The following is a 15,634-nucleotide window of genomic DNA, read 5'->3' as shown; positions in this document are numbered from 1 at the left end:
TTATGGAACCTGAGCTATGCAAGCAACAAGAAAAACAAGAACTGCAGTTCTGTGATTTTGGGGCCAAAGGGGAAGTCAGACTGGATGGCAGGGTCCAGGGGGGTCAGAGTCACTGAAATAAGAGTAAACAAGCTCAGGTATGGTTCCAGGTGATTGCTGTCAGATGATGGTTCTGAATGTTCCTTTAAGCTGTTTACTTGCCACAGGTGGATCAGTAGCGTGGAGGGGAGAGTGGTAAGGAATCCAAAACTCCTGAAGTTGAGACAGGCAGGTGCGTGGAGTGAGCGATAGCCTTGGCTATAAAGACCGCTGAGAGGTCCAGCGTCCAAATGCAGGTTCTATGGAGAAGGTTGGTGTCTGGCAATCTGGTGAGTAGCTATGAACGAGAATCAAAAGGTAATTTACTATGACGTTCACAAAACACTATGTTGGCCTGCACTAACTCTGTTTGCTGAGAATCTCGCAAAGAGAAGTCGAGAGCGCTGGCCTTATAAGTTGACAGCTTAATTACCCACAGGTCAGAGCAATGAGCAGGAACACTGTGGCTCTGTATTATTGAAGGGTCTTTACCTTACAATATAGTGCTTTGAGGTGACCGTACTGTAGTTGTGATTCTGTGCTATACAGTATAAAATGGCGGGGGCATTGCAGAGTTGGAGTCTTCCTCTTCGTCCAACAGTGGAAGTTCCAAGTTGGTTAACTCGTCTCCTTCAGTGTTTGTAAAGAGATCCACCTTTCTCCTGGAGACATATAGACATTTAAAAAACAATTCTCTCTGTATTTGCTTTCTTTTTCTCCTCTTATATTTTAAGGCTCTGTAAACAAGGCTGTTGGTCAATCTGTGAATTACCTGTCTGTCATTTGGTGGACAGGAACTATTTTTTGGAGTGACACAAACATCTTTTTGTACTGTAAAGAGTTTGTACACAACATTCCAGAGGCATTTCCTGCATTATTATGTAAATAGTTGTATATACCTTTGTTGTTTCCAAAATTTATGCATAGGTTTTTGAAATTGACAAGTTGATAGAATGATTTGTTAAACATGCTTGTGGTTTTCACAGAAAAAAAAAATTTCCTAGTCTTATTTTATATTTGTGTGATTTTAGGTCAAAACGAAAAAAATAAATGCAAAATCAGACGCGAGATTGTTCTGGAAAGAATGATACCAAATGACAAGGCTGACCCTTTTAAAGCTGAAATATAATGGAAAAATTATGAGTAGCCAAAAATGGATAATTATCCCCCTGTACCTACAGGGTTAATATTAACACATATGCTAGTCTGAAAATGTTCTTTGTGGGGCCTTTTGGCAAACTGATGCTGGACTTCCAGTAAGGATGAGCAAACAGCTGGCATCTGCTGCTCTGCAAGCCAAAGGCTGGTTCAGAAAAAATGAGAGGTCATAGTGCATTGGGAAACAGGGTATGTTTATTTTTTAAAACTTAAATAGTCAGAAATCCTCATAGTTATTGTAACTGACAAATTCAGCTAATGATACTAACAACAGTGGAGCCAAAGCATTTTGTAAATACTCCAGCACTGAATACCAAAAGGAAATAGGTTGCAAACACATAAAACTTGTGTGACAATTCTCAAATATACCAATTTATTTGGCCAAGCCAACAAACATGCTAATGTTTCATCCTTTTAGCCTTCATCAGACTATGAAACACATTGGAGGTAATATATATTTCTGTCAGACGACCATATTGAAAGAGTCACAAAGTAAAGATTTTTTCTAATCTCTTAATAACAACAGTTTATATTAACAGTGCTTATACGCTTATATTCGTCAAACAAAGACAGCACTCAACATATTTCAGAACATGAAATCAGTTATTTTAAGAATATTATGAAGGTAAACACGGTTCTCCTGCCACTCTGCATTTCTTTGATCTTTAACATGTAATTGTCCCGCCAGAGAAGGCAATCTATATAAGCACTTTCTCAGAGAGAGAGAGAGATGTATTGGAGCTCAATGCTCAACACAGTGACACTTACAGTACTCATCTAAATGATTTGTCTTTAAAATACATTACGTGTAGGTTTGCAGTTGCTAGGCTCAACATACTGCGACCCACCATGAGAGATGAAGTTATAAAATCCTGGTCCGATGGTCGGAGAATATAAAAGATGAAAAAGGACCATAACAGATAAGCATTGCAAGCAGACTGAGTAACAGTTTATCCTTTTTTTTCTAGAAAATTTTCCTTTGCAGGGCCTGTTTGCACTGTGATGCTAGACTTCCCGTAAGAATAATCAAACTGCTGTGTGGCCAGACTTTTCTGGTTCAGACAAACTGACGGGTCATAGCATACTGTTGAACTGGGTAAATGGACTCAAAGAAATACAATTGTTTATTTTTAATAATTAATACTCATAGAAATTCTCAAAGTTAATTAACCCTGCAACATATTTAGGGTGTATACTGCCCTATCATAGCTGGGATAGGCTTCAGTCCACTTGGGATAAGGATAAGCAGAAGAGAGTGGATGGATGGATGGATAGTGTAACTCAGTGATTCCTGAGATTAGGGACAAAACAGGTTTTAATTTTCTAAAATATATTTTTTGATTTTTCAAAAACATATTTACATATAATTGTTACACAAAGGTTTGGCCGTCTCACCATGTTTTGGTACAATCTCCCAGGTGAAACATTTTTTAATAATTTATGCTTTTGCTGGAGAAGTGCAAGGTTTTTGTCAACACCGTCAGACACAAAGAAATGCAAAAATATATATTTTAAATTAAGTTGTTTCAGCTATTTTGACTATTAGCAGCTTCTCTATTCTATTTTTTATGCACATATGTTTTCAAAGTAATTATACTACATTTAAAAGTAAGATTGTTTTGGCTGTTTATTATTAGAGTTACAGTCATACATATTTTCAGAAGCTTGTATTTAATCTCTATAAGAAACAATCATATTAAGCAGGATGCAAATTACACATTTATTGAGAAAATTACGTATTTTTATTGGAAGATCATGAGGGAGGAAACTATATGGTTCTCCAAAAGAGAAAAATAAACAAAAACTCCAGTTGACAAGGTGCTAATGGTGGTGACACACTAGTAGAAAACAAGATTTTATTTCTTTCAAAATGACCATTAAACCTTAGCAACCTTTGTAATGTCACAAGACACATCATAACAATTCTGTTTTTGCACATGTCAAGTTCTACATCTTAACAGTTCACCAGCAAGTAGCTGCCTACTACTCCTTGATTCCTAAAGTACTCTGTGGTTGTGGACCCTGCTGTACTTTCTCTCCTTTTGTCTCTCTGTGCTTGTTTCCAAAACCTTCTCTTCTACCTTTTTTCTTGTCCTTTCAGATCACTGATGTTCTTTATTTTTCCCTCTTTCACTCTATTTCTCCATCTTTCCCTTTCCTTTATGAGAAACTCAAGCTGGCTGTTAATTTTTTCTCTCCTTCTTTTTTGATCATCCCTGTTCCTTCTCTTTCATTCCTCTACTGACAGGTTCCCCTTTGCCATTCTAGTCTGAAATGTACCATTTTATAATCACTATAATTTTTCTGAACCTTATGCTTTTTTACAAATTAAGGATGAATATTCACAACACAATTATGCATTAAGCAATAGAAATGCTATCCGGTCTTTAAGTCTGATGTCATTAGTCATTTCCAGGTCCAAACTCTGCTGCAGATCCCAAAGTCAAAGGATCTCTGCGGCATCACTGAGAGTTACAAACTGTCTAAATTCTTTCATCTTTAATAAAATGATCAGTGTGTGGCTCTACCAGGTGTAACATCCAGGCATCCATGAAAACAGAATATATGAAATTTAACAGAGTTAGAAGTTAGATTGCTTGTTTCCCCCTAAACATGATATACCAGCTGAATGAATGCTAACTTTTTTCCACTTGATAAAAGTTAACGTGAGGGTTCGGTTAGGCTGACAGTGATCACTGACTGTTTTTAGGGGCTTGCTCAGATGTAATAGAACAAGATAAAAAGCATTAAAACATTTTAACAGCACAACAGGCTTAATAAACACAGAGTAGTTTGGGCCCGGAAGCAGGATTCATACATCATCACTTAAAGAACAGCTCTCGGGGCAGAGATAGCTCAGTAGATGCCACATGATCGGAAGGTTGGGCATTCAACCAACAGCGGCTATCCTGGATTGGTAGCTGCCCACTGCATCACTGAGTGAATGGGTTAAATGCAGAGTACTAAGCATTTTCCTACAGGATTAATAATGTATACATAAACAATGAGATTCAAGATAAGTCAAATTTGATAATATTTGACACATCTGTGAAGCAGAAATATCAGTAAAACACACAGGAAGTAATATATCTGAAATATTAGTAAAAAATAACTTCATATAAATGGTGAATAGCACACTTTTGTGACATTTGTCAACACCATTAGAAAAAGGGTCAACACCGTCAGACAAAAAATCCTGATGGTGTTGACGTCATGTTTTTCTGACAGAAACCATCTTGTTTTTCATCATTTGTTTATGGCCTCTACAATCTACCTAAATTAAGCTCTTTTTACAAAACAAAATAAATAAATCTTGGTTTACATCGACTTTGGTGTTGACGCGCTATGGTTGTGACACAGAGTTTTATCAGAAAGGTGTGTCATAAATGAAATAAAAATAAAATAAATTATCACAGCAGTGACCTCATGGCATGTGTACCAAACAGGAAGTGGTAAAGGGGTCCTCAGAGTGTAAGCTACCCACAATAATTCCCGATTCTTTTCTACTAGAAAAAAGTAGGGAAAAATTTTTTCAATTGCATATTTTTGATATTATATAATGTTATTGACTTAAATACTTAGTGACGAGAGCCATGATGTTTAATTTTACATTACTTTTACTTTTTTTCCCTGTATTTTAATATTATCACACCTGCTTCTGGACAATGGATTTTTAAGGTACTGGTAATCTATTGTACCATTTAAAATAAATATATATGTATAAAAAATGCAAATTCATGCTTTTGTTGCATAAACATTGCCTTGGTTTGTCTGTTAGTCAGTGTGGTTAACACTTGTATTCATATTTTTAACCCCAAAATTGGGTTTTATCTGGCGGACATGTTTTGTCCCTTATCTCAAGAATCACTGAGTAACCAAACGGGGGCCACCGTGAGGTTTTCCAGCTCTTGGTGCCTCATCAGCTACATACCAATGTGCTCCACCTGGTTCGTGGTTCGGTGGCTGCGGGTCACTTCGGAGTCACCATAACTTTGCAAAGACTTCGGTCCTGGTTCTACTGGCCAGGGTATCACCAAGATGTAGAGCTCCATCAGTATGATGCTTGCACTGCCCAGAAGGGGCCATCAGAATGGCCCCCACTTGCAACAGTATCAGGTGGGGGCTCCCATGGAAGGTGTTGGGGTAGTCATCCTTGGCCGTTTCCCTACCACTAACCTAGGGAACCGCTATGTCCTTTTCCTGCCATGGACTACTTCACCAAGAGACCTGAAGCATATACTGTCGCCGCCCAGAGTGCTGTTACCACAGCTGAGTGTCTGGTCAATGAGAAACATAATACTCAAAGAAGGGGGGAAGGTCTTGCACCCGGCAGGTGTGGGTTTATAGCCCATAGAGGAAAAAAGGCCTTGCCAGCATTGCCTTCCCCAAAACCTCCAAGATTTGGCTGAATGTAATCTGTTGTAATCTGTATGTTATCTCCCATCATGCCTCTGGCAAACTGTGCTTCATGTTAAGTTTAAGGAAATTGTCTTTGCTGTATCTGTTATTGTTATGAAACTTACTTAGTTTTGTTCCTGCATATTGTGCTGTGTTGTTTTAACATACAGCTGTTGTTATAGTGGAAAAGAGATGTTACACCATAAGTGAAGATATATGCAGGGTTACTGACCCTCTTGGAAGCACAGTGTTGGGTGTCTTCTCAATGGTGAATAAACAAGCTCCCCCTTGTGTGTCACTGGGATAAGAGGCATTATCTAGAGAGCCAGCACCTAATTGTGAAATCTCTGCTATGTGAGTGCTGAGCTTGGTCCAATATTTTGCATGACAAACAGGAAACATCTCTTAAGGACATGACTTTCAGATACTAATCCTCAGTCTTTGGTAATTTTTTAGGCCTGACACTTATTTATGTTTTTTGCTCCTCAACTTCCTCAGATTTATAAAGCTAATGATTCTTTGCGAATAATCTTGATTATTGGCAGAAGTACAACTATATGTCTGCTAAATGCAACTAACTTTACATTTGTTATAGATTCAACTAAACAAACTGTATGTTTTTGCAATAGGCTGCTAGAAACAAAGTGCCTAAAGACACTATTTAAAGTACACTGAAAAAATGGGAATTGGCAGGCTTTTGAATTTGCACAAATGAATTTAGTTAATGCTACACAAGCCTTTCATGTTTCTCTTATTTACATGATTAAATAAAGTACCATTTACTTGATTATAAACAATACTGAGACTACTCATTTTTCTTGCATTGATTTAAAGTGACTAAATTAGAATACTAAAACCATTGTAATCATGTTTGACAACAACCGGAAATGATGCAATATATTCAAAGACAACAACTAAATATGATTGGATAATAAGACCTAGAGTCTTATCCAATAAGACAACAACATAATTTAAGGAGAGCGCAATTGACCGCCAGATTCTGGAAGACTGTTTAGCCACATGCAACCTTTGGCACTGAGTCAGGCATACTGAGAAGGTAAGTAATTTAAATACATTTGTTTTAGTTGGGTACGTTTTCACAGATGTGTTGTAGTGCATGCTATATAAAAATTAATCTGTAATGCATCTACATGTTGTTTTTACAGTGCTAGCTAAAGTTGGTATTAGCTTTGTGGCTAAAACTGAAAAATAGTAACAAATTGCAGCTGTTGTCGGTCAGATATGGAATTTATGCATGTGACAGAGAGCACTGACGTTTTTGATGGCTTAGCAAGTTAAAACATCACTGAGAGAGCGCAGTAGTGTTTGTGTTACTCGTGCTAGTTATGGCTACAGTGGCTAATTAGTCCGGCTGTAACCGTCAGAGTTTAAGAAGCTGGGAGCCCCACAGTGCTATACCTTAATTCTTGCTGCTGACACGCAGCAGTTATAATAAGGATCCTGCCACCTTAGACGTGGGTTTAAGAACCTGTGCCCATAAATGCCAAATCATTTTTCCATTTAGTCATTGTTTTAGGTGAAGTGTCACTTACTTGACTATTCTATTGGTCACGGCCAAGTAATACAGCAGATATCTACAAGGAGATAAGTTTGTTCAACAGACTATGTCTTATTAAGTGATGTATTGTGAATTTTCCAACATCGGCCCAAAACAAATTAGGACCCTTTCCCCCCCTCTTTTTTTCTAGTTTGTGTAGAACATATGTGAGCTGCTTCTCAAAACATTATGTATAAATGAGGGAAAGATTGGTACTTTAAAGAAACCATTGATGCTCTTCTGGACTGGAATACCTTTTTTCAATTAAAATTAATGTTTTTTGTGATGGTAGAATTTTTACCTTTATGATTACAGAAGTCAAAACATCAGATGATGATAGCTTACTATCTAAACTCCCCATCTCTTGGCAAGTCTGAATTAGAGAGCTCAGCTGTATCGGCCTTTCTAGTGGATTTAAAGAGTTAAAGAGGAGATAGCTTAAGTCATTAGGTACATATTCCCTGACATTCTAGAGGTCAACCTTGCACAGTGTGTGACATTAAAGGGCATAACTTATAGAAATGGAATGGTACTGGCCCAAAGGGCAGCAGGTGGATTGCCAGAATACTGAAAAACCATATCTGCATTGTACCACAGCATATTCTACATTGTCAGAGAGCTTGGTGGCTGGTACAGAGAGCACGACAGAGCTTTTGAGCTCAACCCAGTATCATCAAGAATATTCACTCTCATTTCACTCTGTGAACTCCTTGAAACTTATCCATTGGTTGTCTATGAGATTGGATCAGTCCACATTGTGACTTTAAAAAGGCATATAGAAATAAAAGGTGTTCATATAAGTGTAATAGGTTCAGTCGCATGTATTTCATTAGATAAATTCTTCTTTTTTATGTCTGATCTTTATAACTTTGACTATTGGGTATGGATAGCTTTATGAAAACTAAACTGAAAGGATTCTTTCTGAATATGTCATTCTTTTTTGCCTACAGTCCTATGGTCCTAAAGACTGTTTTGGCTCACTCTCTAATGGAGCGCCTGAATCAACTGAGGATCTCATCGTTGAAGTCAAGAGACAGTGTTGTCTTCAGGGCAGTTTCAGACTTCAGTTTATGGATTCCTTGTTTGGGAATGAGTTTCTTAACCTCACCTCAGTTTCAGAAGTAGCAGACAAAGGGACTCTTAAAGCTATTGACATGCCAAAGCCCACCACATGGACATAAAAAAAGAGTAACAGAGTTGGTGAAACTCAAGATGGAAAAGACTTTTTCATACAGAAGACATGAAGTTGTCCATGATGCACCAATGGTGGAGGCTTTCATGGCAAGATGGCCTGATCTATTTGATTTCCATGAGGTAAGGTTTGCCTCATACACGGTGTTCTTGTGGTATTAGCCTAAAATGGTTAAGGCACAGTTGTTATTTGACAGCCCATTTCTTCAGTATGAGTGATTGCAGCCTTCTTCCAGGTAGTAAACCTTTGAAGCTCATTCCTCTGTGCTCATGTTTTCAGATCAACACTGAGTTTAAGAGAATTGCCACCATCCCCCCTCAAACAAAGTTCCTGGCTCAGCTGGATCTCCACTTGGACAACCTGGTGAAGTTGGTCAACAGAAGAGGAGAGCTTGGACTAATACTGAAAAGAATTGTGGCATAAATGGATAATGTAAGTGATAAAGCCTGAATATCAAATGTTTTCCCATGATAAATTCTCTCATATTGTATTTTTACATCTGCTTGTTTTTTTAACCTTCACTTTGTCAACTTATTATTAATTGCCAGTAAACCTATTATTAATTTGTGTGCCTTTACTTTAAAAACATTCATGTAAAGTACACTATTAAAACTTAAATGAAGGACAAGGGCTGAATGAAGATGCTAATTACATACATTTCATTTCAGTGCAAAGATGTTGATGCTGCGTCTGTCAAGGGAGTGTGTATCTACATGGGTGAAGACGCTGGCATGCTTATCCGGGAGTATGTGGTATGTACTTGTCTTTTTTTTTCTTCTTTTTTTTCAGACTTTCCACAGTTTGTCATATTACTTACTTGGCATGAAATGACTAACGTGGCTTCTTTTTTACAGGGCATCGAAGAACGTGCCATCAGTGAGACTGTTGAAGACACCACTGTTTGAATTTATCTTCTTAAAGAGCAAGCTTCAGCAGATGAACAAGAGTTGTCCTTGCAGGCATCAGGGTGGCGAAGACTTTGGATAATGTAGCATTTGCTGTGATAATGCTATTTGGACTCATGTATGCATTAAACCTTGCTTACCCTGCGGACCTGCGCTACAACTTTGACGTTTTCCAGAAGGTTTTCATGGAACTGGATGGAGCTAAACTCTCTAAAGTTCTTGCTTTCAAAAACCATCTGTTTCATTGAGAAGTCAAAGACTGCACTTCTGCAATTCTTTGCAGTTTTTCATTTTGTGTTCAGTAACGTTATACTGCTTATGTTTTTATTGCTTTCCCCTCATGTGACTGCAATGCAGGATGATTCTTCCTTTTGGTATCATGTTCTAAGAAATTTTTACTGACGATTTTTAGCAATATGTTCTAAGTCAACCTTAATGTCCTGCTTACATGTTTAAAATGAAGATTAAAATTCATGTAGGTGTTTGGTATTAGTTATGTAACAATGTCATTTAAGGCTCAACTTAGTTGAAATCTTGTACAGATAAATACTTGTACAGAAGCTGAAACTGTTGTCAAATAATACACAAGTTATATTTTGTAAATCTGTTTACTCATAAAAGCGTGTTGCTTTTTTTCAGGTAGTCTTAATTTAGTTTACATTTTCAATTGTGTAATTAATTCAAATGTTATATGTAAGAGATGACAGGATCATCTATAAGCACTTTCTTTTATTTGCTGCTGAGGTCAGTTTTTTGTGATATATTTGCAAATATATTCTCAAACTAACTTTTTCTTTTAGTTATTTCTGCAGGCTCTATTTAAAAATGTGTTAACAAGTTTATATGGATGTGATTTTGGATTTGTTCATGGCAGAATTGCTGCTTTCACTGCTGTTACAGTTTAATAAAGGTGAATTGTTCAGTAGCACTCACAGTCTTTGCCTTTTTTTTTGTCAATAATGATCAGTTAATATTTCAATTGAAAAAATTAAGTAGGATTTAAAGCCATAAGTTGTGTTGCAGGAACATAATTGCAATGTGTTTACATTACATAATATCATTGCGTACGACTGGCAAATAAAAATAAGTTGGTGTTAAACATTAAAATATATTGACATTATGCAATACATTGATGTTAAGATAACCGATTAATATTAGTACATCAAACATGATTTTTTTAAGTAATCTAATGTAAATAAAATACTTTGATTTGACAAGCATTAATTACTTGAGGGAAAGTGGAAAATTAAGTCAGTCATACTTGTTCATATTATGTGGGACCGATGTACACAATAAAATCAAGTAAATTGAAATAACTTTTTTTTTCAGTGTAGGCTCTTAGCTGAGTTTTGTGTTTTGCGTAGACACAGTTCTTTCTTTGAGCTATGTGCCTTTTCTCTAGCTGTGGGTTCTCAATAATGACAGTAATGACAGAGCTGACGAGACAGGGGAAACGTAAACTGAACACACTCACATCAGACAGAGACCTTCAGAATAAAACAGGAAACTTACAGACACAGAGAACCAGACAAGACACTGAACTTAACAGACCAAGGGCGTAGATTTGGCATGGACGGAAGGGACATGTCCCCACCAATATCCAGCGATTATTGAATTTTACCCACCAATAATTTGATCTCTTCAAGTAAAAGAAAAACACATAAAAAGAAAGAAAAAAAAAGATCCGTCAAAGTGGGAGAAAGAGTTAAATTACATTCTCCACTGTAGTCCTACATCATGTAACAAATATGGCCAATGTGATTGGCTGTGCCTTTAAGGGAGCTCTGTTTAGTTTTAGCAACAGCAAACCTGGGGTCCGTTCTTCGTACCTCGCTTACTACATCCAAGATCAAATGACACATCCAAGATCAAATCATCGCGCTAACTTTGAGCTCGCTATTCCGGTTCTCCGAACACACCTGTTGTTGACGATTAGTATAGCTGGATGAAGTAATGTGAGATCACTGGGTGTCGTAACAGGGGCTACGCATCGATAGTAGAAACATTGATCGGCAACCCTTTGATTGGTCGGCGAAAATGTCGAAGGAGCGCGCTCAGTATTTTTCGGCAGCAGAGCAAGAACTCTTGATTGAGGGATTTCAGGAGTTTCAGAGTTTAATTAAAACGGAAGGGAACACTGCAAAGGCTGCAAAAGCAAGGAGAGAGGGCTGGCAGAAAGTTGCTGACAAATTAAACTCGTAAGTAATTTAATAATAATAATAATAATAATAATGGATTGGATTTATATAGTGCTTTTCAAGGCACCCAAAGCGCTTTACAATGCCACTATTCATTCACTCTCACATTGACACACTGGTGGAAGCAGCTACGGTTGTAGCCACAGCTGCCCTGGGGCAGGCTGACAGAAGCGAGGCTGCCATATCGCGCCATCGGCCCCTCTGGCCAACACCAGTAGGCGGTAGGGTAGATTTATTATATTATATTACATTATATCACATTATATTATATTACATTATATCCTCTTTCACATCAGAGCCACAACAGGACCCACTAGAACATGGGAACAAGTAAAAGTGAAATATAAGAATATTCTACAGAATGGTAATATTTATCACTTATATTGCTTTTAGTCTCTTGAAAAGAGACCCTGAAGTAATCTGTTTGTTTATAACAGCAACCAAGAAAAGGGCAGAGCAAAAAAAAGACAGGTGGTGGTCCTGCACCCCCTCGTCAACAAGCTGGTTAAGTAAATAATACCCTCACGGGAAAATCGATATCTCTCTATGAGCACACTGTCGCGCTGAGATAAAGGATCCTGTCTATCCCGCAATATACGCTGAATTCTGAGGACTCTCCTTATCAATCTTGCACCTTCCGCAATGGGTGGCTCGCGGATACGGACAGGACATGGCTGCGACAGACTTCCCAAATCCACCTTCGCTTTTATAGCCGTGGTCTCTCATCTTGATTACATTAAGTAATTTACTATTACTACTCTAAAATATGAATTACATCTGAAATAATCAAATACATGAAATAGAATGATTAATAGTACATTTCCCTTTTTTTAGGAAATGACCTGTATGTATCTGTATGAAATCAATGAAAGGATCAAGTACTGCATTATCTTTAGTTATATTGATAATATTTATTGATGGTAAAACAGTGGCAAAATATCGCTGTTGCTTTCGTATAAATGAAGCGGACATACCTGAGTGGCCGCGATCTAATCTTGTTTCCATAAAGTAAGCCTGCTCCCGAGCAGGTCTACGCTTACGGATCTGTTGCTATGACAGCAAGTCCCGTATGAGCTTCGGGGAACCGAACGATCCAAGATCACACGAAATCGTCAACAATCAAATCCAGCTAACTTACTTAGCGAGGTACGAAGAATGGACCCCAAGTACTGCATTATCTTTAGTTACATTGATAATATTTATTTATGGTAAAACAGTGGTGGAATATCGCTGTTGCTTTCGTATAAATGAAGCGGACATACCTGCGTGGCCGCGATCTAATCCTGTTTACATAAAGTAAGCCTGCTCCCGAGCAGGTTTACGCTTACGGATCTGTTGCTATGACAGCAAGTCCCGGATGAGCTTCGGAGAACCGAACGATCCAAGCTCACGCAAAATCGTCAACAATCAAATCCAGCTAACTTACTTAGCGAGGTATGAAGAACAGACCCCTGAACTGCGAGGACCTGCAAGGGAGGATGGCAGCACAAAGGAAGAACCTGGATATAAGAAAGTATTTTTCAAAGAAACCTGTAAGTCACTTAAAGCCAAGTTCACTCATAAAATGTGTCCGTCATAATAACGTTACAGGCTATGCTAGGCTTTGGCCCACATCAGTCTAAAACTGTATGTAACCATGAATAACGTGTTTTGGAAACTAACTGCACAACAGGGAGCACTATTAGTTATCTCAGTCTCAGAGCAGCATTTCTAATTTTGATCGAAACTGTCAGAGAAAACGGCAGCCTCGAGCAAGCCAGGATATTAGTTTACAGAGGCTGTTAAAATTATATGTCTAACGTGGTCAACAATGACTGAAATGAGATTAAACAATTCTGCTGTATGTCCACCAGGAGAGACTGGACAGTATAGATGTAAAACAAACATGCCAACAGTTTATCTCAGTTAACGAGAGGAGAAGGCATGTGTTTGGCTCCTTCACATAGTGGACATTGAGCTCATCTCTGACGGGGATGAGTCTGCCTACAGGAGGGAGGTTGAACGTCTGGTGTCTTGGTGCAGCCACAACAACCTGGTGCTGAATGCCCAGAAGACAGTGGAGATTATTGTGGACTTCAGGAAGCACACAGCCCCACTCCCCCCCATCATCCTGACTGACACCCCCATCACCTCTGTGGACTCATTCCGCTTCCTGGGTACCACCATCACCCAGGACCTGAAGTGGGAGCCCACCATCACCTCCGTCATCAAGAAAGCCCAGCAGAGGATGTACTTCCTGAGGCAGCTGAAGAAATTCAACCTGCCAACACGGACGATGATGCAATTCTACACTGCAATCATCGAGTCCATCCTCACCTCCTCCATCACCGTGTGGTACGCTGGAGCCACTATCAGGGACAAACAGAGACTGCAGCGTGTTGTGCGCTCTGCTGAGAAGGTGATTGGCTGCAGACTCCCATCTCTGCAGGACCTGTACACCTCCAGGACACTGCGGCGTGCAGCCCGGATCTCAGCTGACCCTTCTCACCCTGGACACAGTCTGTTTGACCTGCTCCCCTCAGGCAGGAGGCTCCGGTCCATTCGCACCAGAACCTCTCGCCACAAGAACAGTTTCTTCCCCTCTGCTGTTGGACACATGAACAATAACCACATGACTGTCCCCGCCACTAACACATGACCCTACGCTGTGTCACTGCATCATTTCATGTCTGGCACTGATCACCACCTGCACTCATGTATATATCTTTCTACGTAGCACTCATAATTCTTATTCTCATGTATATATGTTTGGCACTGATCACCACCTGCACTCATGTATATATCTTTCTACGTAGCACTCATAATTCTTATTCTCATGTATATATCTCATGTATATCTCATGCACATATCTTTCTTTCTACATAGCACTTTAATTCTTATTGTCTGCACTGAAGCACCGCAGCAATTTCCTAATGTTGTAAACCTCAACATCTGGCAATAAACCCATTCTGATTCTGATTCTGATTGTGTGGGACACCAGGGGCCCGTTCTTCGTACCTCGCTAAGTAAGTTAGCTGGATTAGATTGTTGACGATTTCGCGTGATCTTGGATCGTTCGGTTCCCCGAAGCTCATCCGGGACTTGCTGTCATAGCAACAGAGCCGTAAGCGTAAACCTGCTCGGGAGCAGGTTTACTTTATGTAAACAGGATTAGATCGCGGCCACGCAGGTATGTCCGCTTCATTTATACGAAAGCAACAGCGATATTCCACCACTGTTTCACCATAAATAAATAACATCAATGTAACTGAAGATAATGCAGCACTTGATCCTGTTATTGATTTCACACAGATACATACAGGTCATTTCCTAAAAAAGGGAAATGTAGCCTACTATTAACATTCTATTACATGTATGTGATTATTACAGATGTAATTCATATTTTAGAGTAGTAATTGTTGTGATATTTTGATACCATGGTAGCATTTACAGGATATTGTTTTATAGTGATATTATACAGGAAAACTGTTACTCAATAAGGCCCATTTACTAGTTGTTTTTCTCTTTCTCTGTGACCCAAGAATTAATGTGTAAGAATCACAGGATGGTACCTCAAGGTCGAAAACACCACAGAGATCACTTCTTTACTCCCATCCTCCCTTCTTTATCTCCTAGAAAAGAGCTTGTTAAAGGCCAGGTGGTTTGTTTCAGAATTCACTAATGAAAGAACTCTGTATTCTATGTCTAGAAGTGTATTTTGCTGGAATGATCATAAATTGTAGCTGAACTGATAAACTACACAAAGGATACTTCTTTGCTCAGAAGGCAGGAAGACGTTTCCTTATTTGGTCTGTACCAGTTTGAACTGAGAATCTGCTGACACACGAACCTTTTTTTTCCTCTATATAAACTGTTGTACTGAATAAACCTTTGAGTTGATTATGGGAGAGCAACCTGAAACAGTCTATGTATCACTTTGTTCTCCTAACTGCTCCCGGCGCTGTAACTAACCCGCTGAACGGCATACTTGAGCGTTACTTTGAATAATTAGGAATCTTATAAGGAAAGGACAAAACTCTGCTTATCGGTGATCACGCCTCGGAGGAAACCCGATCCACGGATGAACCCGGGACGGAGATTTCTTTCAGTAATTGCAAATTACTTCGTGTAATCAAGATGGGAGACCACGGCTATAGAAGCGAAGGTG

General features: G+C 38.8%; 1 pseudogene; it reads left to right on the top strand.

The window, feature by feature from the left end:
- Positions 1-5,441: 5,441 nt before the first annotated feature.
- On the top strand, positions 5,442-9,689 carry LOC146555136 (uncharacterized; annotated as a pseudogene).
- The last annotated feature ends 5,945 nt before the right edge of the window (positions 9,690-15,634 follow it).

The sequence above is a fragment of the Mchenga conophoros genome, linkage group LG17, assembly GCF_057382185.1.
Source record: "Mchenga conophoros isolate Kocher_MC1m ecotype Shallow Benthic linkage group LG17, M_conophoros_male_GT1.1, whole genome shotgun sequence".
NCBI classification, from domain to species: domain Eukaryota; kingdom Metazoa; phylum Chordata; class Actinopteri; order Cichliformes; family Cichlidae; genus Mchenga; species Mchenga conophoros.
Note: the sequence above shows the minus strand (reverse complement) of the source record. Positions and strands in the feature narration are given on the sequence as shown.